This window comes from Dendrobates tinctorius, unplaced genomic scaffold (assembly GCF_039654945.1).
Source record: "Dendrobates tinctorius isolate UK_male_01 unplaced genomic scaffold, ASM3965494v1 ptg000196l, whole genome shotgun sequence".
Taxonomy (NCBI): Eukaryota; Metazoa; Chordata; class Amphibia; order Anura; family Dendrobatidae; genus Dendrobates; species Dendrobates tinctorius.
The window spans coordinates 5,484,503-5,505,715 of NW_027361863.1; the positions used below are offsets into that span (position 1 = coordinate 5,484,503).

The 21,213-nt window shown below is 49.5% G+C and overlaps 1 long non-coding RNA gene across 1 annotated transcript in view; it reads left to right on the forward strand.

Moving 5' to 3' along the window:
• LOC141056143 (uncharacterized) overlaps positions 1–21,213 on the forward strand; it is a 118,221-nt gene that overhangs the window by 18,564 nt on the left and 78,444 nt on the right. The window contains exon 3 of the long non-coding RNA XR_012221582.1: positions 13,042–13,139. This is a non-coding gene — a long non-coding RNA (uncharacterized lncRNA). The remainder of the gene's footprint in view (positions 1–13,041; positions 13,140–21,213) is intronic.

A 21,213-nucleotide genomic window follows, 5' to 3' on the forward strand; every position in this document is an offset into this window, starting at 1 on the left:
TCAACGGGTAGCCGTCGACATCATAGGTCCTCTGGCCCACCCCAGCAGGTCGGGGAAAAAATATATCCTGACCGTGGTGGACTATGCCGCTAGGTAACTAGGTATCCTGAAGCTGTGGCCCTGTCCAGTATTACAGCAGTAAAGGTAGCCGAGACCCTTGTTACCATCTTTACCCGGGTAGGGTTTCCTAGTGAAATATTGTCGGATCAAGGCACTCAGTTCATGTCAGATCTGGTCCAGTCTGTTGTGAGCTCATCTGTTCATTCATCTTTTGTGTCCGAGGATCTCCCTCTTCTGGTGAAGGAAGGTAGTGAGGATGATTTGGATGAAAGAAACCAAACACCTGATCAGGTGGATCGTGACTGGGTAACGGGAACTACAGACTGGATATAAGGCAGCCGACTCCCTTCTGAGTCGCTGGTGATTTCTCTGCTGGATTCTTGGAGACCAGTCTGATTCCTGCTTCCCAAAGATAAGTTTTTGCTCTGCTATTGAACTCATTAGTTTTGGTTTTGTTTACCTTGTTTTTTGAGTTCAGCCATCCCCGGCCGGGGGTGTGCTGGATTCTTTTTCCTTGATCAGTGTTCTCTTTTGCTCTGCTTCCAGAATATTCTGAGTGCTGATATAGGGTTTGAAGTCTAGTGACTTCAGGGTCCTTTTTGCTTATCAGTTGCGTTGGTAGTATTTTTTGGCAGGGTTTTCTCAGATTGCAGACAGCAGCTTTTCTGTCCTGTCCTTTTTAGTTAGCTTGGGCCCCATCGTTTGCTCATCCTATCTTTCTATCTGTGTTAGTGTTTTCATCTTGCTTCACCGTCATTATATGTTGGGGGCTGCCTATTGCTTTGGGGTCTGCTCTGGGGCAGTCAGTTTTTCTCTTTTTTTCTCTTTAGGATTGTGTAGATCTCCAGCTGTGACGAGGTGTCTAGGATCACCGTAGGAACACTCCACGGCTACTGCTAGTTGTGTGATAGGATCAGGGGTCTGCAATCCGCTAGTTTCCAACCTCTCTGATTTTCTGGGCTGAGCTTGTGTTTTGTTTTTTTCCTCCTCGGTGACTCAATCATAACAGAATCACCAGCCATACCGCAGATTCTAGGGTACTCAAAAGCAGGAAGGAATTGTTTAAAAAAAAAAAAAAAAAAAGGGTATCGGAATTTTTCTTTTGTGTATATTTTTTCCTCTTTTTCTCTGAGGTCGTAGGTTGGAATATTTTTTTTTTCGGATGGAGTTTAAGCAATCGTCTGATCGTGTGGAGCAGCTTGCTGCTGAAGTGCGAGGAATTTCCACCTATCTTGCTCATTCACACGCTGCTGAACCAAAAATCCCCACTCCTGATGTGTTTTTTGGGGATCGGTCTAAATTTTTGAATTTTAAGAATAATTGTAAATTATTTCTTGCCTTGAAGCCTAACTCATCGGGGAGCTCTGCGCAGCAGGTTAAAATTGTCATCTCCTTGCTGCGCGGCAATCCCCAGGATTGGGTGTTTTCTTTAGTACCAGATGATCCTATTCTAGCTAATGTGGACGCATTTTTTCAGGCCTTGGGGTTGTTGTATGATGAACCTAATGCTATTGATGAAGCTGAAAAGGCCCTGTTGGCATTGAGCCAGGGTCAAGATTCTGCAGAACTGTACTGTCAAAAATTCCGAAAGTGGGCGGTCCTCACCACTTGGAATAATAGTGCCTTGGCAGCTCTCTTTTGGAAGGGTTTGTCGGAAACTGTAAAAGATACTATGGTGGGATTTCCTGTTCCCTCTGGTCTTGACGATTCTATGTCTTTAGCCATTCAGGTTGATCGGCGTTTACGTGAACATAAAATTATACGGGAAACGCTGCCACCTGTTGAACAAATGTCTGAACCTATGCAATGTGATAGAGTTTTGTCTAGTGCGCAACGTCAGGAGTTTAGAAGACGTAATAAGCTATGTTTTTTCTGTGGAGATGCCTCTCACATTATTTCTGTCTGCCCTAAACGAGAGAAACGTTTTGCACACACATTTGCTGTAGGTGGTGTACAACCTAAGTTTCTTCTGGCAATTACTCTGATCTGCTCCCTGTCCACATTTTCTGCTAAAGCCTTTGTGGATTCAGGAGCGGCCTTGAACCTAGTGGATTTAGATTTTGCTAAACGTTGTGGTTTCCCTATGACACCCCTGCGGATGCCTATTCCTTTGAGGGGAATTGATGCTACTCCTTTGGCGAAGAATAAACCTCAGTTTTGGATCCAGGTGGTAATGCGGGTCGCCCCAGACCATCAAGAAAATTGCAGATTTTTGGTGTTGCATAATTTGCATGATACCATCGTGCTGGGGTTCCCCTGGTTGCAAATCCATAACCCAGTTTTGGATTGGAAATCTGTGTCTGTGGTGAGTTGGGGTTGTCGGTGTGCTCTTAGTGACACTCCTGTTTTCTCCACCTCTCACCAGTCGCATGAGGTTCCTGACTATTTGGCTGATTTTTATGATGTGTTTAGTGAGAGTAAGTCTGTGTCTTTGCCTCCTCATAGGAGTTATGCCTGTGCAATTGAGCTGAGTCCGGGGTGTAAATTTCCCAAGGGTCGACTTTTTAATTTATCTGTACCCGAACATGAGGCTATGCGTTCTTATATTAAGGAGTCGTTGGAGAAGGGTCATATTAGACCATCCTCTTCACCCTTGGGTGCTGGGTTTTTTTTTTTGGCCAAGAAGGATGGTTCATTAAGGCCCTGTATTGACTATCGCTCCCTTAACAAAATTATTGTTAAATATCAGTATCCATTACCCCTGATTTCTGACTTATTTTCTAGAGTTGAAGGTGCTTGCTGGTTTACCAAGCTTGACCTCAGGGGGGCGTATAATATCCGCATTAAGCATGGGGATGAATGGAAGACAGCGTTTAATACTCCAGAGGGACATTTTGAGTACCTGGTGATGCCTTTTGGGCTCACTAACGCCCCTTCTGTCTTCCAGTGCTTCATGAATGATATTTTCCGGGACTTTGTGGATAAGTTTCTGATCATCTATTTGGATGATATTTTGATCTTTTCCAGGGATTGGGACTCTCATGTGGAACATGTTCGGACTGTGTTCCGGATTTTGAGGGAAAACTCCCTGTATGTTAAGGGATCGAAATGTCTTTTTGGTGTACAGAGGATTTCATTTTTGGGATTTATTTTGTCTCCGTCAACTATTGAAATGGACCCGGCCAAGGTACAGGCCATTTATGATTGGGTGCAGCCCACTTCTTTGAAGGCTCTCCAGAAGTTTTTGGGTTTTGCTAATTTTTATCGTAAGTTTATAGCCAATTTTTCTGTTATTGCCAAACCATTGACTGATTTAACTAAGAAGGGCGCTGATTTGCTGAATTGGTCTCCAGAGGCTGTTTCTTCTTTTCAGGAGCTGAAGCGGAGGTTCACTTCTCTGGTTTTGCGACAACCCGATGTCTCACTTCCATTTCAGGTGGAGGTGGATGCTTCAGAGACTGGTGCAGGAGCTGTTTTGTCCCAAAAAGATCCTGTAACATCTAAAATGAACCCCTGTGCCTTCTTTTCCAGAAAGTTCTCTCCTTCGGAACGCAACTATGATGTGGGGAATCGAGAACTGTTGGCCATGAAGTGGGCATTTGAGGAGTGGAGACATTGGTTGGAAGGAGCTAGACATCAAGTTGTGGTCCTCACTGACCACAAGAATTTGATCTACCTTGAGTCGGCTAAACGCTTGAATCCGAGACAGGCCAGGTGGGCCTAGTTTTTCACACGTTTTGATTTTGTGGTCTCCTTTCTTCCGGGCACTAAGAACGTTAAGGTTGATGCCCTCTCTAGGAGTTTTTTGGCCGATTCTCCTATTGTGACCAAGCCTGCTACAATCTTAGGTGAGGGCGTGGTTCTTTCTGCCATCTCGCCTGATTTGAGACGTGCTCTGGAGAAGTTTCAGGAGGATAAGCCTGAGCGTTGTCCCAGTGGTAGGTTATATGTTCCTGACCAGTGGAGGAGGAAAGTGATGTCTGAGGTTCACTGCTCCGCGTTGGCTGGTCATCCAGGTATTTTTGGTACTAGAGATTTGGTGAGTCGGTCTTTTTGGTGGCCTGCCTTGTCTCGTGATGTCAGAAATTTTGTGCATTCCTGTGGGACTTGCTCCCGATCTAAGCCTTGTTCTCGTTCTAGTGGGTTGTTGATGCCTTTGCTGGTGCCCAGGAGGCCATGGACCCATATTTCAATGGATTTTATTTCTGATCTGCCTGTCTCTCAGAGGATGACAGATATCTGGGTGATTTGTGGTAGATTCTCTAAGATGGTCCATCTTGTACCACTCCCTAAGTTGCCATGTTCCTCAGAGTTGGTGCCCTTGTTTTTGCAACAGGTGGTTCGCTTGCACGGGATTACTGAGAACATTGTATCGGACAGAGGAGTTCAGTTTGTCTCTAGATTCTGGAGGACCTTTTGTTCCAAGTTGGGACTTCAGTTGTCCTTCTCCTCTGCATTTCACCCTCAGACCAATGGGCAGACGAAGAGAACAAACCAGACTTTGGAGGCTTATTTGAGATGTTTTATATCTGCTGATCAGGATGATTGGGTCTCATTTTTACCCTTGGCTGAATTTGCTTTAAATAATAGAGCTAGTTCTGCCACTTTGATGTCACCCTTTTTCTGTAACTTTGGGTTTCATCCTCGATTTTCTTCAGGGCAGGTGGAGTCTTCTGCCTGTCCAGGGGTTGACACTGTGGTGGAAAGAATGCAGCAGATTTGGGACCAAGTGGTGGATAAGTTGTCTCTTTCCCAGGAAAAGGCCCAGCGGTTTTCTAACCGGCATAGGACCATTGGTCCCCGATTTAAGGTCGGTGATATGGTCTGGTTGTCATCAAAGAATATCTCTATGAAAGTGGCTTCTCCAAAGTTTAAACCTAGATTTATTGGATCTTACAAGATTTTGGAGATTATTAATCCGGTCTCTTTTCGGTTGGCTCTTCCTGTCACATTTAAGATTCATAATGTGTTTCATAAGTCCTTGTTGAAGAGGTTTGTTGAACCAGTGGTTCCTATGGCGGCACCTCCTGACCCTGTGTTGGTTGAAGGTAACATGGAATATGAGGTAGAGAAGATACTGGATTCCTGTCTGGCTAGACGGAGACTCCAGTATTTGGTTAAGTGGAAGGGTTATGGTCAGGAGGATAATTCCTGGGTCTCTGCCTCTGATATTCATGCCGAAAGATTGGTGCGTGCTTTTCATCGGGCTCATCCTGATCGGCCTGGTGGCTTGGATGAGGGTTCGGTGACCCCTCCTCAAGGGGGAGGTACTGTTGTGAGCTTATCTGTTCATTCATCTTTTGTGTCCGAGGATCTCCCTCTTCTGGTGAAGGAAGGTAGTGAGGATGTTTTGGATGAAAGAAACCAAACACCTGATCAGGTGGATCGTGACTGGGTAATGGGAACTACAGACTGGATATAAGGCAGCCGACGCCCTTCTGAGTCGCTGGTGATTTCTCTGCTGGATTCTTGGAGACTGGTCTGATTCATGCTTCCCAAAGATAAGTTTTTGCTCTGCTATTGAACTTATTAGTTTTGGTTTTGTTTACCTTGTTTTTTGAGCTCAGCCATCCCCGGCCGGGGGTTTGCTGGATTCTTTTTCCTTGATCAGTGTTCTCTTTTGCTCTGCTTCCAGAATATTCTGAGTGCTGATATAGGGTTTGAAGTCTAGTGACTTCAGGGTCCTTTTTGCTTATCAGTTGCGTTGGTAGTATTTTTTGGCAGGGTTTTCTCGCATTTCAGACAGCAGCTTTTCTGTCCTGTCCTTTTTAGTTAGCTTGGGCCCCATCGTTTGCTCAACCTATCTTTCTATCTGTGTTAGTGTTTTCATCTTGCTTCACCGTCATTATATGTTGGGGGCTGCCTATTGCTTTGGGGTCTGCTCTGGGGCAGTCAGTTTTTCTCTTTTCTCTCTTTAGGCTTGTGCAGATCTCCGGCTGTGACGAGGTGTCTAGGATCACCGTAGGAACACTCCACGGCTACTGCTAGTTGTGTGATAGGATCAGGGGTCTGCAATCCGCTAGTTTCCAACCTATCTGATTTTCTGGGCTGAGCTTGTGTTTTGTTTTTTTCCTCGGTGACTCAATCATAACACCAGTCCCTATGGCATACCTGTGGTGTTCGAGCCATTCGCACCACCCCATACCACCCGCAGACCAACGGACTATGTGAACAATTTAATGGAACCCTAAAAAATATGCTGAGGGCTTTTGTTGACGTTGAAAAAGACTGGGAAAAGTACCTGCCACATCTCCTCTTTGCCTATCAGGAGGTTCCCCAAGAGTCCACAGGGTTCTCTCCCTTCAAACTACTGTTTAGCCAGAATGTCCGTGGGCCTCTCACTCTTCTGAAAGAACATTTGGAGGGAGACATCTCAGATACCGGAATGCCCATCATTCCCTATGTTCTAGAGCTCAGAGACCGTCTCGCCCAGCTAGATACCTTCGCTAAAGAACATCAGCGAATGGCCCAGTCCAGACAACAAACCTGGTATGACCGTAATGCCAGGAACCGGGAATTTATGCAAGTGCTCATGATTACTGTTTTCCCTGCCAACAAGCTTCAAGCAGTGTGGGAAGGCCCTTATCAGGTTGTCAAGAAAATTAATGGCACTAACTATGTTATTGCCCTGGACTCTAGTGGTCGATGACAGAAAACCGTCCACATTAACATGCTAAAAGACTACCACGACCGATCTCTGCCTGTTCAAGCTGTCTGCCACCCCCCTAGTGATACCGCCAACGACGAGTATCTCCCAGATCTCCTCCAGGTTGCCCAAGCGGGAGGATCACTGGAACAAGTGCCCCTGGGCTCCCATTTATCGGATATACAAATGGACGATATTGTCGCCGTACTAAGGCTGAGGGCTGCTGCTTTCTCCTCAAAGCCGGGGAAGACTACTCTCACCAGCCACCATGTGGAAACCCCCGGACAATGTCCCATCCAGCAGGCTGCCTACCGGGTTCCAGAGGCTGTTCAAGGCATGATAAAGAACGAACTGGAGGAGATGAAACAACTGGGAGTTATTCAGCCATCTCACAGTTCTTGGGCCTCTCCTGTCATCCTGGTCCCCAAGAAGGATGGTACAACACGATTCTGCGTTGATTACAGACGACTAAATGATGCCATCAAGAGTGATGCTTATCCCATGCCCAGGATTGATGATCTATTGGATCGTCTGGCCAGTGCCCAATTTGTGACCACGTTAGACTTGAGCAAGGGGTACTGGCAGATACCCCTAACGGAGGACGCTCGGGAGTGCTCAGCCTTCATTACTCCATTTGGGCTTTATGAGTTCCTGGGAATGCCCTTTGGGATGAAAACTGCCCCCGCTACTTTCCAGAGACTGGTGGATCGACTGTTACAACAATGTCAGGACTTTGCCTGTGCTTACTTAGACGACATTGCCATTTTTAGCACAACCTGGGAGGAACATCTTAAACACTTGGGCATAGTGCTGGACTGTATCCTTACTGCAGGACTGACCATTCGCCCTGATAAGTGCCAAATAGGGATGGCTGAGGTGCAGTACCTCGGGTATAGAGTAGGGGGTGGGACACTAAGGCCTGAGCCTGCCAAGGTGGAAGCCATTAGCAACTGGTGTAGACCCCAGACTAAAAAGCAGGTACTTGCATTTTTAGGAACTGCTGGTTACTATCGCAAATTTGTTTCTAACTTCAGCACCTTGGCCAAGCCCCTAACCGACCTGACCCGCAAGAGCATGCCTAGGAATGTGACGTGGACGACGGCATGCGAGGATGCCTTTTCAGCGTTAAAGACTGCCCTCATCACTGCTCCTGTCTTGGCTGCCTCGGATTATAAACGCAGGTTCCTCGTGCAGACAGATGCATCCACCTTTGGGATTGGGGCAGTACTTAGCCAAGTGAACGCCGCCGGAGAAGAACATCCTGTTGCTTTTGCCAGTCATAAACTACTGGATCGGGAAGTTGCCTATGCCACTAATGAAAAGGAGAAATGTATGTACACAGTGACTGCACCAGCAGAATAGTGAGTGCAGCTCTGGGCACACCCAGGAACAGGAGGAGCGTCTGTGCTGAGCGTCTGCAGGCTAGGGTTTTGCTAAGCTCCTGGGAAGGGAGGTTTTTTCCCGCAAGGACTTTCCATCTGCCCCTTCCCAGGAAAGAGGACTCTCCCTGGGCCTGAGCGCCGGGGCTGTGCCCCTGGCTCCCACCCCCCGGCAAGCCAGCTGGGGGTGGGGGACCCTCATCCACCATCAGGAGGCCCAAGGCACAGCCAGCCAGTCCCAGGGATGGGGAGAAAGCGGACCCCAGGGGGCCGTAAGGCTCCAGGGTGTGGGACCCCTGAAGTGAAGGCTGTGGCGGGCCCTTCCCCCGGAGGTGCAGCAGCCGGCAGAGGTGAGACGGGGCCCCCCCTTAACATCTGGGGCTCCAAGGTTGCGGGAGAGCCGGCTACCACCTACGCCTCCCGCATCCATGCCCACCTCTCTGAGAACGAGGAGGCCGGCAAGCAGCTCAGGAGACTCCGGGGGGAGTTGGAGGGAGCCCGGGTCATCAGTAAAAACAGGCTCCCTGCCTCAAAGAGATCGAAGGTCACCGCCACGGTCAAGCGGCTGAAAGGGGAGATTCGGGCCCTGGAGGACCGGAGAAGTTACATCATGGCCGGCAGCTGCCCCTTCCAGGAGAAGCTGCAGAACGAGGACTGGTTCAGGGCCATGGCCGGTGGGTCTCCTGGGGGGTCAGGAGTCCCCATCCAGGTGGAGGAAAGCGAGGAGGAGGAAGAGCAAGATGGCACCCACACCACACCCTGGCCACCTCCACCTGAAGACCTGGCGGACACCAGCGTGAGCCAGGTAACATACAGTGGGATAGCCCCCGAGCAGGTGGCCCTCCCGCTGGACTCCAGTAACGCGGAGGAAAGCGGGAGCAAGGGGGAGGATGGAGGGAGCGGGAGTAGTTCTGAGGGGGGCTGACTCATCCTTAAACAAGTACGGCAGACGGAAGCCCCAGCACGGTTTGGCACGCTGTTGTTTGGGGATGAAGTCTGCCTGGAGGATGAGGCAACCGGGAAGAGGAGAAACAGGAGGCGCAGGCGTAAGGCCTCTGAAGGCGTGGAGGAACAACTGGTTTTTGCTCCTATTCCCGGGGCCCCTCTGTCCCGCTGTGTGGAACCCGCTACCCACCCCGGCTCGGGCCCTGTGGTGGGTCCGCAGCGAGGGAGCGGGGAGAGAGATAACTGTTGTGACCTGACTGTCGCATCTGGTGACAGTTCAGACCAGGGCAGCGACATGGAGGTCGGTGCTGGTTGTGGTGGTGTCTGGGCTCAGCCCTCGGTGGCAGGGGGGGGCCGGCCTGGCACCAGGTAAAGTTGGTACAGCCAGGGCCGCACCTCTGGCGGCGAGTGCTGGGGCTTCTGGACCCCCCACGTATGGATCCGCTAAGTCTGGATCGCTAGTGGGGGTCCAGAAGCCTAGGAAGGGTGAACAGAACATCAAGCAGCAGCTGAGGCGGTGCAAAGTACTGGTCGCTCCCATGTCGGCGCCCGTGGTGAGAGCGGGGTCTCCGGCACGTCGACCCAAAAAGGGGTCCGTGCAGGGGGCTCTGCCACCGCTGGGCGACGAGGGGGAGTGGCCGGCCGTGCCTGTCTCAAGTGGTGGGCATGGGTTGGCGGCGGTGGTCCGTGAGGGGGCGTGGCCTCCCCGAGTGTTGCCCAGCCTGCAAAGGCTGCGGCATGCGGGGGGCGTGGCCTCCTCGGCCGTCATCCCGCCCGCTGCGTCCGCATCACCCGGGGGGCATGGCCTCGAAAGGGGTCACTGCTCTGCCCGTGGTGGCCGTGACTGGTGGGGGGCGGGGCCTCGGCGGTCGCGGCTCCGCCCGCTGTGCTCACGTCACCCGGGGGGCCGTGGCCTCGCAAGGGGCTGCGGCTCTGTCTGGGGTGGCTGCGACCAGCGGGGGGGCGTGGCCATGGCGGGCCCGCTGCCCTCTGTCCCACCCACCCTTCCAAGTAATGCTGTGCTGCCCCCAAAAGCTGGCGGGGAGTTGTCGGGGTCCCCAGCCCACCTACCTTCATCTGAGGGTGCGGGGACTCTGGCGCTCCCTGGCAAGCCGGCAGCGGGGGTGAAGAAAAGTGCAGGGCAGGGAGCGGTGCCAGTGGCCGTTCCTGCCCAGAGCAAGGAAAACTCAGGAAAAGGAAAAAAAAATGGAGTTGAAACCAGGAGCTGCTGCTGCTCCTAGGCCCAGCCAGGGCAGTGTGCATGATGTCATCAGCACTGAGGCATTTAAAGGGGTAGCGGCGCTCCTGGACAGGAGCTGGAGTAGCTCCCAGCAAGAGAGCCCAGGGCCCCCAGCAGGCAAAGAGAGGAACTGCACTGGTTCAGTAATTGTAAATAATGTAAATAATGTTGCTATGTACACCAATTGTACGAGTGAGAGTGAGTACGAAAGCGGAGTGGACATATTTGAGGAGATGTTTGCTGAAGTGAATGGTGACATGAGTGACATGGATGAGGGAGTGAGTGCTAGTGTGAATGTGGGTGAAAGTGCTGGAGTGAATGCTGGGGTGAATGCAAATAATAAAAGAGTGAATGGGAGAGTGACTGGGAGGACGAATGAGGGTGCTGGCACAAGTGGTGGTAGTGGTGGGAGGGCTGGCCGGTCTGCCCCTCCGGCCACGAGACCCCAACGCAATTATGCAGGGGCCGCGGCTGGGGGTCGGGGTGGTCCTGGGGGGGTCTCCTCGCCTCCGGGCTCCAGGGACGGCGTTTCACACCGCCGTTTCCTGGAGGCTCACAAAAGGGGAGATAGATCAATAGTGGTAGAGGGGAGGACAGTGGACTTGTCTTTCTGGATAGAGAGACACAGCCTTGCTGCCTTCCAAAATCAAAGGGAGGGAGGGACTGTTTGGTCTCTCCCCACAGCCGGGCAGGGGCCGCCAAGAAGGAATGTGGTCCGTCTTAGGTGGGGGGCAGTGAAGCTTTCCACCCAGGAGCAAGGTGGTGGAGCTCCTCCTTAAGATGGGCTTCGGGGTGAATGACATCTTTGCCCTGATACATCCTTCGGCGTCCCGCTTCTTCGACGTCAGCTTCGTGCGGCCAGAGGGGCTTGAGCTCTTCTGGTTGAATTACAAGCTGGTGCGAGAAGAGCCCGGATGGCGAGACTTCGTGGCTCAAGCGGTGTCTCGCCAAAATTCCGTCAAGCGAGTGACCGTGGTTACATGTAACGAGTCACTCGCAGGCGTGGACATCATGACGTGGCTTTCCCGTTACGGGGAGGTCACCGAGGTCCCAAAAAAGAACAGGGACGAGTTCGGCATCTGGTCGGGACGGTCACCCACATCCCTTCCTCGGCGTTCCTGGGAAGGGACAGGATCCTGGTCTTCTACCAGGGGAAATCGAAGGTCTGCCACAAGTGCGGCGACCCCACCCACTTCAGCGCCAACTACAAGATGCAGAAGTGCGCATTGTGTGGTGGGGTAGGTCACCTGGCTGCCTTGTGTAAGGATATTCGGTACCACCTGTGTGGTGACCTGGGTCACCCTCTCAGCCGCTGCCCTCGCTCTTTCTCTAATGCCGCCGCAGGCCCGGTGGGGGGAGACCGTGGGGGGGCAACCCCCGGTGGCGCTTCTTCTGCTGTGACAGGTGGTGGCGGAGGGGGAAGGGCTGAGGGGCCAGTGAGGATGGGCAATGCTGCAATGGGCCCCGCGTACCAGCGGAAGCAGGAAAAGCGCCAGGGAGGTAAGGGACAGGTGGAGCCTCGGGCAACCGGGGTGATGCCTGCTCCTCCCTCCAGGCCCATGGCAAAAGCCTCTGAGGCCCTGGGGGAGAGTGCGGTGAGTGAGGAGATCAGGAGGATGGAGAGAGGAGAAAGCGGCTGACTCAGACGACTCCTCTCGTTATGAAAGTGTCGACGAGGATGTCAGAGAGCAGCCTACGGCATCAGGTGGCAAAGCCAGGCGTGCCAAGCGCAAAACAGGGGGGAAGAAGGCTGACAAGCCTTCAAAGTTTCCCACCGCCCGCGACCACTAGGGTGCACACGGATGGGCCCGCTGACCCCCCTCTGATCAGACTCTCCAACCGGTTCAGCGCCCTCGGAGGTTCAGATGATGAGCCACAAGACGAGGGTGCTGGGCCAGGGGCAACACCAGAGGGTCCTTCAGGGGATGGCGGAGTCCGTCCCTCAGGGGGCACTGTTCCTCCTGAGGGGGGGACAGACCTGGAACCCGGGGGCGAGGACACCGGGGGGGTGGGATGGACACGTCGGGAGCTTCCCTGAAAAGGAAGGTGTCTGACCCCTCCCCAGGTGGAGGTGATAGCGGGGCAGGGAAGAAACTGGCAATCCAATTCGATCACCCATGATGGCTGAACTCGCCCCGTTGACGCTGGCGTCCATTAATGTCGCCAGCAATAAGTCAGATGCGGCTCGCTTCACGGCCTTTGATTTTTTCTCCCGGATTGAGGCAGAAATTTTATTCTTGCAAGAGACCAGACTAACAGACATGGGGGCCATCTATAAAGCACGGAGGGAGTGGAGGTGCGGGCCCTCATACTGGTCTCTTGCGGCCGAGCCGTATAGCGGGGTGGAAGTCCTTTTTAAGACTGCAGCTGTTGAATGCCAACGGGTTACTGAGTTGGAAATGGGGAGGTGCCTGATCCTAGATGTCTTCATGAGGGGACAAGAGCTCCGGCTCATCAACATCTGCGGCCCGCAGTCCAAGTGGGACCGTAAATGTCTCTTCCTGAGGATCAAGCCCTTTCTTTTTACGAGCCGGCAGGTGGTCTTTGGTGGGGACTTCAACACCATTACGAGGTCCCGTGACTGGGGGGGTCCCGGAGATTGCCTGGCTTATGATAGCGTCACGTTGAATAGCATTGCCAGTGAAGCTCTCCTGGTGGATGTCCACATCCGGCACACCCCAGGTCATGGGTGTTTCACCTACCATAGGGGTAGCAATAGGTCTAGAATAGACAGGTTTTTTTGAAGGAGTACGCCATCTTTTCTGCTGTGTCCGCCGTTGAGGTGGAGTTCTCCGATCACTGTCTAATTTTCTTTTCTCTGAATGTTGCAGAGACTCCTCGGATGGGAAGAGGGCTGTGGAAGCTCAATTCGTCCCTGCTGGAAGAAGTGGAGGTGAGACAATCCTTCGAGGATTTTCTTCAGAGCCAGGTACCACTGTTGCATCTCAGTAGTAGTACGTGAGAGTGGTGGGAGATCTTCAAAAAGCGAGTGACGGGGTTCTTCCGTCAGCTCTCGAGCCTCAGGATTCTGAACAGGCCCCGCTTGTACCAGGCCCTGGGGAGGAAACTCGAGCAGCTTGTCTCGACTGGATGTGACCGTGAGGAAATCTCCAGAGTGAAATCTTTACTCAAGAGGTGTCAGTATGATAGACACACATCTTTAGTTTTTGAGAGGGACTTCGAGAAGTACCGCTCGCCCGACCCTTACAGAAACTGTAAGATGTCAGTGAATTGTAAGATGGTAACAGGACTGATCGACAGTACGGGGTACCTGAATTGATCCAAATCAGGGATCCTGGAGGTGGTCAGATCCTTCTACTCACACCTCTTGGAGAAGAAAGATCTGGATCGGGACGGGATGTCGGCTTTCCTGGCTGAAACCGTCCCTGAGCCAGGGGGTGATCCCTCTCTTGGTGTTTTGGCAGAAGAAATCAGGGAAGAGGAAGTGAGACTGGCCATTGATGGGCTTCGACCCAAGAAATCGCCAGGTCCGGATAGCTTAACATCCGAGTTCTATAAGACTTTTAGGGACTCCTTGGTCCCCCTCTTGACAGGGGTATTTAATGAGTGTCTCTCCTCGGGCACTCTTCCCGACTCAATGAGGAAGTCAGCTCTCATTATTCTGTCAAAGGGTAAGGATCCGTCCCGTATCGAGAATTGGCGTCGCATAGCGCTTCTCGATACGGACCGGAAGGTTCTGGCCAAGGTGCTGTTTAATCGGCTGGTGAAGTTTGCACCCCGGCTCCTTTCAGGGGCCCAGCATTGCTCTGTTCCAGGCCGCAGTACTTTTAGTGCTGTGCTCGGTGTCCGAGAGGCAGTGGAGCAGGGTAGGGCAGGTCACTGGAAGGGGTACTTGCTGTCATTAGATCAAGCGAAAACCTTTGACCGGGTCAACCACGAGTACCTCTGGTCCGTCCTTTTGAGGTATGGTCTGCCTGGGAGGTTTGTAAAATGGTTAGAGATCTTGTACCAAGGGGGTGAGACTTTTCCGCTGGTGAACGGTTGGTCAGGTCGCCCTTTTGAGGTGGGTTCTGGGGTCCGTCAGGGCTGTCCGCTGAGCCCGCTTTTATACGTGTTCGCGATCGATCCCTTCCTAAGGAGGGTAGATCGTGGACCGTTGGCGGGAGTCGGGATGGACCAGGCGGGCTCTGGGTCCTCTCTGAGGGTGGTGGCGTACGCCGATGATGTTTCCCTTTTCGTGTCCTCGAGAGGGGAGGCGGATTGGGTCATGTCGGAGGTAGTGCGCTACTCGGAGGCATCTGGGTCCATGATCAACCGGGATAAGTGTGAAAGTCTCTGGCTGGGAGGGGGAGATCCCAGGTTTGATCTCCCGGACACCCTTCCAGGGCCCCAGGCCACCGCCAAAATTCTAGGCATGGAATTTGGCCCCGGGGATTACCCCCAGCAAAATTGGGAGGGCAGACTTAAGATCGCCGCCCAAAAGGTGGACCAATGGAAGGGTTGGTCTTTAACCCTGAAGGAAAGGGTTGCCCTGGCTAAAGGCTTTCTGCTACCTTTATTAATATACCTGGGCAGTGTGTGCATCTTGCCGGAACCTCTCTAGACACGGGTCTACAGCCTGTTCTTCCAGCTGTTATGGGGGAATAGGCTCAACCTAATCAAGAGAGAGGTCACATACCGCACGAAGAGACTAGGTGGGTTGGGTATGGTCAACCCGGTAGAGTTCTTAGTGAACACCTTTCTTAAAGCCAATATTTCCAACCTCTGGCTAGAGAGGGCTCCTCCATGGGTAGTCTCCTGCAAAGGTTGGCTTCGGCCCTTCTTCCAGGAATGGGAGACAGGAGGGCAAGTGAAGGACCTCTGCACACCTCATGGGCATCTTCCGGCTTATGCTACCCCGGTTCTGAAGGTGATCCGCCGGTGGGGTCTGGGAATGTGGGAAATCAGGACCATGTCGAGGCAATGCCTTGACAGGAGGGTTCTGTTGACCCATTTCCAGAAGCCCCTGGCCCTTAAGGATTGCCCAGGCCGGGATCTGGAGGTGGGGATCAGGCTTTTAAATTCTAAGCGGATCCCCACAAAGTTTTGGGACTTGACCTGGCGCTGCTTCCACGGGAGGCTGTATGTAAAGGAAATCTGATGATCGGGGTTGTCCCCGTGAGGAGTGTGGCAACGTGCTGGAAAGCATGGAGCACTTCCTGCTTCAGTGTCCCTTTAATGCAGAGGTTTACAACAGGGTGGGGGCTTCCATATGTTGGCCGCGGCTGGCGTCCCTCTCCTATGCCGAGTGGGCCTATGGAGCGTTCAGAACTCTGGGTGGCCGAGACTGGGGCACTTTATTCCTAGTCAGTGTAGTGGTTAGGTTCTACATTTGAAATGCACAGTGCTTAGTTTTGACGCAGCAGAAAGCCCTCTCAAGGGAAGAGGTGGGTAGTAACATCTTGGGTGACCTGGTGAAGGTGCGTTCTTTGGAGTTCGAAAGGTTGGGTGTGAGGAGGGCCTCTTGGCTTTGGAGGGGCCTTTCCTTTTAAAAACGCACTCTAGGAAGAGCTAGATTTTGTGTGAATGTGGGTAGGGACAGCATAAGGTGGTGTGGGTTGTGAGGGACAGAAGTAGGGGCAGATAGGGACAGGGAGGGACAGGCACTGAGGGTCAGATAGAGAGTTAGTTATGATAAGCTAGGTAGAGTAGGGGCAGGTAGGGACAGATAGGGACAGTTTCTTTAGGGACAGAAGTAGGGACAGTCTTAGTTGTTGAGGGACAGGGTGAATGTGTTAGTGAGGGATGGGGCCTCTAGAACTCCTTTTTCCTGGTGGTGGGCTATTGCATGGCACACCTAGATTTTTGTTTTGAGATAGAGAAATAATGGATATTGGGCTTGCAGGCACTGAACTTGGGCCTGTAAGTAAAGGTTTGTGGTGTGGTATTATTCGGTAAAGCAAATGATGTAATGACATTGCATTGTAATATTGTATTGTAATATGTATTGTAGTATATGTATTGTAGTATGTGTTGTTATTCTTTTGCGTAGTCAGAGGTGCATGGGGGGTGTAGTGAGGTTGGGAGGGGGGTGAATGGGGGGGTGAGAGCGGAAAAAAAAGTAAAAGGACCCTAAACCAAGGGGAAAGTGGCGAATGGATACACCATATACCATGGAAATTATGGAAAGTGGACCATTTTAGAGCACATCGGGGGCAAATGGGTGAGGGTTTTGCTTGTGGGCATAAACTTTCATGCTCATCAGGCCTAGACGTGATAAGGCCATGGACATTTATGGACCTGTGGTTGTGGGTGGTGGGAAAAAAATAATAAAAAAAAATATATATATATTGAGGTGTTAAGCTGGTGTAGGTAATTTTGCCAAAAAAGAATTGGCTAGGTTTATTTGCATGGGCCAAGAATATTATTTTTGTTTTCCTGTACATAGGTATGGGTGGAAGTGTGAATGGGGAGTGAAAGAGAGTGAATGGGGGTGAGAGATTAAAAACTGTTTTTCATTATTTTATGGGAAAAGTTTTCTGTTGGAAAGTTCCTGCTGGGGGTCCCCTAAGCTGGAAAGCTTGGGGACTATAACAAGTTGCGTTTTTGCACAAGTTTCTGTATGTCCTAAGTGTATGATTAATGTGTGTATTTTGGTTTATGTGTTTTCTTTTCTGGAATGTTGTGTTGTATTGTTTTTGATATTTTATAATAAAAGAGATACAGGATGTAACTCAGGATCAGAAATGTAATGTATGTACACAGTGACTGCACCAGCAGAATAGCTGAGCTGTTTTGTTAACTAGGGATTGTTATAAAATAACAATGGGATAACGGTTACTTTTGCAGAGGAACTGAACTCTGACAGCAGACACTGAGCTATGCTGCTTCTGTGCACATATTAATTTATCTAGTTAAAACAACATGACAGCACTTATTAAGAATGCTCCATTTATACTATCAGCAACAAAGACGATATTCCCAGTGACTGAGAAAAAGAAATGTATTAGGCCGGGATCACACATGCGAGAAACACGGCCGAGTCTCGCATGTTAATACCCCGCACTGCCGCCGGCACTCAGATCGGAGCGTGCGGCCGCATAGCAATACATGGAGCCGCACGCTCCGCTCCTGAGTGCCGTCGGCAGTGCGGGGTATTAACATGCGAGACTCGGCCGTGTTTCTCGCATGTGTGATCCCGGCCTTACCATGATTATCACTCATGAGTGCTGATCTCCTAATCTAAATAAGTAGCTGCTCATTCTGGTCAAGAAAATATGGCAGGTGAAGCTGTGGGGTTTGCTTACAAGTCTTCTTTGCCACCTGAATATATCAGAGTTCACAATACAAACTGCAAACTATATTAAATACAATAGATCTCTTGGACTTGATGAGGCTGATGTACTTACCTTTATATTCCATGTCAAAATAACTGTAAGTTCCATTTTTAAAGCGCTCAAACCTGATAATGAAATTAGTAATTTATACGTATAATTAAAGGGAATCTGTCACCCATATTTAGTGATATCATGTAAAGATATCACTAAATTGTGCGTCCCATAAGGATTCTATTCGGGCTTTTGACTCCCCCCGACCCCGCACCTTTGAGGCATAAATACCTTTTTTACCTTGTTGGTGATGCATGCAAATCGCCGCGGTCCGGTCCGGTCCAATGGGCGTGGCTTAGTGGTCTTCTCCCCCCCACCTCCTCAGCTTGCTTCACGTAATCTTCGTATGTGAATACCACAGACGCCGTTGGTTTCCGTGCTTGCGCAATGTAAAGGCCCCCGGTGCCTGCGCAGTATGCTTTGCCCAACTGTGGGTGAAGCATAAAATCGCTACTGTGCAAGCGCCGGTATTTTCCAGCGCGGTCTATGCCCCGGAAGTCTTCACATGCAGGACACACTTCTGGGGCACAGAAACATCTCTATGCTGATGACACCCAATTATACGCTTCTTCTCCTGACATCACGCCAGCCTTTCTAGAAAACACCGGCGATTGTCTAAACGCTGTGTCTAACATCATGTCCTCACTATATCTGAAACTGAACCTGTCAAAGACTGAACTCCTTGTGTTTCCTCCCTCTACTAATGTACCTATACCCGACATTGCCATTTCTGTGTGTGGTTCCACTATTACTCCCCAGCAACATGCCCGCTGTCTTGGGGTCATACTTGACTCCGAGCTTTCCTTTGCCCCCACATTCGATCACTGGCTCGCTCTTGTCATCTGCACCGCAAAAACATTTCTAGAATTCGACCTTTTCTTACTTTTGACTCGGCAAAAACTGTTTCTCTTATTCATTCTCGTGTCGACTATTGTAACTCTCTTCTAATCAGTCTCCCTCTTACCAAACTCTCCCCTCTCCAATCTGTCTTGAATGCTGCAGCCAGGATCATATTCCTCACCAGTCGTTACACCGATGCCTCTACCTTGTGCCAGTCATTACACTGGCTACCCATCCACTCCAGAATTCAGTATAAACTTATTACCCTCACCCACAAAGCCCTCCATGGCTCAGCACCACCCTGCATCTCCTCCCTTGTTTCAGTATACCATCCTACCCGCGCCCTCCGTTCTGCTGATGACCTGAGGTTAGCATCCTCAATAATCAGAACCTCCCACTCCCGTCTCCAAGACATTACACGTGCTGCGCCAATTCTTTGGAATGCACTACCAGGTCAATACGATTAGTCCCCAATCCCCACAATTTTAAGCGTGCCCTGAAAATGCATTTATTCAGACTAGCCTACCGCCTCAACACATTAACCTAATCTATCCCTATGTGGCACAGCCAAAAGTTTTACCATAACCAGGTTCACCGTATCATGTTCCCACATGCTTTATGCATCCATTAGCCCTCTGTGTCTGTACTGTTACACACTTAACATTATGGCTGGTCCAAACAACAGGGCAACTGTTACCACCCACCTTTCGTGTCTACCTCTTTCCTCATAGACTGTAAGCTTGCGAGCAGGGCCCTCATTCCTCTTGGTATCTGTTATGATCTATGTGAATATTGTTATGCTGTAATGCCTATTGTCTGTACCATTCCCCTCTGAAATGTAAAGTGCTGCGGAATATGATGGCGCTATAGAAATAAAATTTATTATTTATTATTATTATATCTTTACATGATATCACTAAATATGGGTGACAGATTCCCTTTAAAGCTGGACTAAAGGTCAGTTTATTATCAGGATTAGGATTATGCACCCAGTCTGATGAGGATTTTGAAAATAATTGATTTATGTATTGTAGAATTTGGTGACATATCTGCTTGGAGGCAATTTACCAGCAATGCATCCATTCCAATTCCTTACCATCGCTGTGTGTCTCCACAGTCCTGAGGGTGCAGCAGTCTGTAACCTCTGACTGATGATTGATTGCAGGGAGGTCATAGAAAACATTAATTTCCGTCAGTTGACGTGCTGCAGTGTGGGGTCACTCACTACTAAGGGAGCTATTCCAATACTGGTAGATTAGGGAATTGCTATATAAGCAAACCCTTAATGTGGATTTGTCACCTGATTTCACAATCCAATCTGCAAACATTAAATAGATCTCCTAATTTCCCACGCAGCAATGGCATAAAGTGAGACTAGGGACTTTTTTTTTTTTTAAGTGGCGGAGGAATACAGTGCGGAAGGATACCTACCTTCCGTCATTGGATTCCTGCAGCCCGTAGAGAACGGCAGCATCATCTGATGCTGCCGTTCTCTACCCAAGATCATCGTGGGACACACTCGTGGACTGCTTCGGATCGTGGGTGAGTATTTTTGTGGTTTGTTATGTTAATATTTATTCCGGAAAAGACAATGGCTTCGGGGAACAATGTGACAAGTATTGGTAAGTATGTTACTCTATGTTATATGTACTGTATGTCTATGTATGTATTGTATGAATGTATTGTATGTATGTAGTATATATGTGGTATGTATGTAGCATGTAGTATGTATGTAGTATGTATGTAGCATGCATGCAGTATGTATGTAGCATGCATGTAGTATATATGTAGTATGTATGTAGCATGTAGTATGTATGTAGTATGTATGTGGTATGTATGTAGCATGTAGTATGTATGTAGCATGCATGTAGTATATATGTAGTATGTATGTAGAATGTAGTATGTATGTAGTATGTATGTAGCATGCATGTAGCATGCAGTATGTATGTAGCATGCATGTAGTATATATGTAGTATGTATGTAGCATGTAGCATGTATGTAGTATGTATGTGGTATGTATGTAGCATGTAGTATGTATGTAGTATGTATGTAGCATGCATGTAGCATGCAGTATGTATGTAGCATGCATGTAGTATATATGTAGTATGTATGTAGCATGTAGCATGTATGTAGTATGTATGTGGTATGTATGTAGCATGTAGTATGTATGTAGCATGCATGTAGTATATATGTGGTATGTATGTAGCATGTAGTATGTATGTAGTATGTATGTAGCATGCATGTAGCATGCAGTATGTATGTAGCATGCATGTAGTATATATGTAGTATGTATGTAGCATGTAGCATGTATGTAGTATGTATGTGGTATGTATGTAGCATGTAGTATGTATGTAGCATGCATGTAGTATATATGTAGTATGTATGTAGCATGTAGTATGTATGTAGTATGTATGTGGTATGTATGTAGCATGTAGTATGTATGTAGCATGCATGTAGCATGCATGTAGCATGTATGTAGCATGCATGTAGTATGTATGTAGTATGTATGTAGTATGTATGTAGTATGTATGTAGTATGTATGTAGCATGCAGTATGTATGTAGCATGCATGTAGCATGCATGTAGTATGTATGTAGTATGTATGTAGTATGTATGTAGCATGCAGTATGTATGTAGTATGTATGTAGCATGCAGTATGTATGTAGCATGTATGTAGTATGTATGTAGTATATATGTAGTATGTATGTAGCATGTAGTATGTATGTAGTATGTATGTAGTATGTATGTAGCATGTAGTATGTATGTAGCATGTAGTATGTATGTAGCATGTAGTATGTATGTAGCATGCATGTAGTATGTATGTAGTATTTTTTTT